The 3,600-nt window shown below is 51.2% G+C and overlaps 1 long non-coding RNA gene across 1 annotated transcript; it reads right to left on the bottom strand.

The window, feature by feature from the left end:
• Window positions 1-1,564: 1,564 nt before the first annotated feature.
• LOC105984489 lies at window positions 1,565-3,320 on the bottom strand. Its single transcript, XR_001174995.1, has 3 exons — window positions 2,700-3,320; window positions 2,141-2,313; window positions 1,565-1,801 (listed from the first exon to the last, which is right to left on the bottom strand). It is a non-coding gene; the product is annotated as an uncharacterized LOC105984489 (long non-coding RNA).
• Between the last annotated feature and the right edge of the window lie 280 nt (window positions 3,321-3,600).

The following is a 3,600-nucleotide window of genomic DNA, read 5'->3' as shown; positions in this document are numbered from 1 at the left end:
TACCGGTCTCCATGGGTTTCGGTTTTGGTGAAGGAAATATGGACTTCCTGGAGATCATTAGGTCAGTCCCAAAGCTGGGATGCATGTGTCTCCTAAGTGTGACTGTATCCCCCCACTGATCCCAGAATGTTAGAAAATCTGGCAATGTGATATTTAAAACCATGACAACCATCCTAGCTTTCCGAGGCGTGCTTTCATCTAAGTTATAAAATGAATACATCAGAGACAGATTCTCCATTGTTTGGTAATAGAAATGAACCTGTGAGTGTGTGTGTGGAGTGTGTGTGTGGCTGGAGGGAGAATGCGCGTGAGGTTATGAAAGAATACACAAGCATCAACGATCAGGTGTAGTATGGAGCTGATGGCCCTGCCCGCCTGCCCAGCCTGCCTTCCATTCACCATAGCACACCAGCGAGGACATGAGGACCTGGCCGCAGGCCACCATTCTCTGCCTCCTTCAGCCTGTCCACAGGTATCGCATGTCACTTCCTAGGGGCCACCAGCCAGAGCACAGGGCAGTGCCCGTACATATCGATACCCCAGAACCTGCCAGGCAGATCTGTAGCTGTCACTGACCCAAAGCATATTAAAGAAGACAAACTTGGGCACAGGCCATGAGGACACTGAAGCTCGCCTCTGCATTGGCCAGCCTGGTGGCTGGACCTCCACTTGTCACCTGGGGAACGGGGCCTTTGCCATCTGTTCTTAGCACTTGTGTGTGGGCAGACAGGCACAGCCGCCTGATGCCTGCTTGGATTCTGGTATTCTGAGCCCCAGAGAAGACCAACGTGGTACTGCAGCCATCTAACGTGTGTGCGGTGGGAATAATGTTTTCCCCTCAGGTGCCTCCCTTCCCAATGCGCTACTCCACACCCCCCTCTCCCACCCTGCCAACTTCAGGTCAAAGATAGGGACTACTGGAAGACAAGTCTGCCTTTGCCATTGCAAATTAAAAGCTCAGATCTACTCGGCACTTGGAGCACTCCACCTAGTTAACTTATGCAAAGTAGCCGGAGCCCTCCCGGGAACACGCCGTTCTGAGTTGGTAGCTTTGGTTACTGCTGGTGGCATGTGAGTCACCGGCTCTCACAGCATCTCAACATGTGGTGAAGAACAGGGCCAGGGCTCTGCTCCTGGCTTCCCTCCGTTCAGACCCCAGCCTTGCAGAGCAACATGGTGGAGGCTTTCATGGAAAGATTCCCCCTTCGCTAGCTGGAGCTGTCAGCTGCAGCGGGCTGGGGCTTCTATTCCAGCCCTGCTTTTGAGGAGGAGGTGACAGGAGGGGATGGAGGCCATCAACATGCCCTAATTTAATCTAGGCTGATACTCAGCCCATGACTCGGAGCAGAGCCAAGCAGTACAACGCCTTTCCCTGATACCTCTCAAAGCACCTTTAAAACCCAAGGGGGCTTGGGGCGGGGTTCTTGATTGTAATTATAACTGCAGTCTCCATGGTGTCAACCAATCTTAAGTCATTAGATAATGTAAACTCAATGCTAGTTATTTTGACGACTGCCAATGACCAGCACAAAACCGTCTTTTAATTTGGACATGAAATAACAGTAGCTGTGTCTCTAGCAGCATTTCACGATGCACTTGACAACACACCCTGGTGTTAGCCAGAGCACTGTTCACACAATTAGGCCAGCTGAGGTAGGTGCACACGGCTATTGCCTGCTGTGACTTCAGTCAGTTGTCATTTACATTGACACTCGGGAGGGTTTGTTTTGAGTTGCCTGTAAGAGGTACTTGAAAACTCAGAGCCAAGAAATTTGGAGGTGCATGTCAAGATGGCTGTTCACTGAAACACATATAAATATAGATGACATGTACAAAATGAATTCAGTATTTCAGTGCAGCATACTCGTCAGGTGTGGGTGGTGCATGGTGAATGGGGCAGTGGCAGCCTGAATGGAGACCGTGTCCCAGAGTCACAGGAATGATAGGAATAGCTCCCTAGGCCCAGGAGCCTCGCCCCACCCCGCAAGCAACCAGTACCTCTGACTGGGCCACTGAATCAATCGGTCCTTCAGTTATTCATTCAACAATCCCTGGATGCCCACACTAGGCCACACATGTGTGTGTATTAGACCACACAGTAACTCTTGTGTCAGCTCACACTGGGACTGGTGTGTATTACCTGCTCCTCCCAGCAACCTTAGGTGGCTGTTCCATTCTGCAAGTAGGAGCTCCCAGGCCCCAGTGGGCATGGTGGCTCAAACCCATAATCTGAGCCCTGAGGTGGAGGAAGGAGGATCGCCAGTTCAAGGCCAGCTTGGCTAAATAGTCAGACCCAGCCTCAGGCGAAACAATCTAAAACAAAACAAGAAGACTGTGAATTTGGAGAAAGCTTTGCATTCATGTGTCTATAGACATACATATTTATATACACAAAATCTCCCTCTCGCCCCCCACATCTCACACACACACACACACACACACACACATCTGGGAGAGAAGTTGTCCATATGAGAACACATCTTCTCTAGAAAAGAGTGTAGAGCTCTGCGCTGGGAGGTTCTGACCCCTAAACTAACCTCCAGTCACTTCTACCACAGCATGGGTGAGACCAAAGGTATATTCCTTAGTTCAGTCCAGACTAGCCAAACTCCTGAAGCTCACAGAGTTTGGAGGAAACAATCTCCACAACACTGACAGATGGACTCACGACAGCCCATACCATCCCAGGAGGCACTCACCTGCTTCATCTGCCTCTCCACAGGCTGGAGGCACGGCTTCTGACCAAACCCTGTATGCAAGAAACCTCAAAACCAGTACTTTTCTGACACACTCCTGTCTGTCATCAGCAAAGCCCATCTCAGGCGATCCCTGAACACCAAGGAACTCTGTCCTGGCAGCCTGTGAAGAGGAGGCTGCCCCACCTGCTCCCACCTGCAGGATGCATGGCTCACCCGTGCAGGCTGCTGAGAAGCTACAGGAGCAAAGGTCTTTGCAGGATGAGATCCAAGGCAGCCAGAGGATCAGAATGACTTCTGGTGGATGCCAGGTGTCCAGGAAAAGCTAGTTGTGAGCGGACACAGGAAGCAGCGTGAGCAGGCCCTTTCTCCTTATACACCCACATTAGGACTGAGACAGGAAGGCCAAGGGAGTTGACACCAAATGGAGAGCAAAGCCTAAAAGAAATGTGTGAGAGACTGAGGGAAACATGCTGTACGTCAGAGGAAGCTCTGCTCCAGGCTTTGGGAGGCCTGCGACAGAATTTTTTAAGTCAGGCAACAGCACCTGACATAGCCTGGAAAAGCAGAACCATGGGGGCTTCATCGAAGTGATCAGTCACAACACTGGGCTGCCTGACTCTGGAGAAGGCTAGTACCCAGCCTTGCCCACCAAGATGTCCCTGGAAGCCTGGCAGATTCAACTGCTGTGGAGCCTGAGCTGCCCTGTGGAAACATTCCTGCGAGTTGGGGTTGGAGGCATAGCCCAGTTGGTAGAGCACTAGCCATCGAGTGAGAGCATCAGGTACCAAGTTCCAGTCCTGATCTCAGACCTAAACAAAAACAAAAACAGAAAAGATTCCTGGGAGTGAATTCCTGCCTCTCGGGCTCTTGGGGTCTGCTAGGATTCCTGGGTGCGCAATGC

This window comes from Dipodomys ordii, unplaced genomic scaffold (genome assembly GCF_000151885.1).
Source record: "Dipodomys ordii isolate 6190 unplaced genomic scaffold, Dord_2.0 Scaffold2, whole genome shotgun sequence".
Classification (NCBI taxonomy): Eukaryota; Metazoa; Chordata; class Mammalia; order Rodentia; family Heteromyidae; genus Dipodomys; species Dipodomys ordii.
The sequence above is the reverse complement of the archived record's forward strand: the minus strand, read 5'-3'. Positions and strand labels throughout refer to the sequence as shown.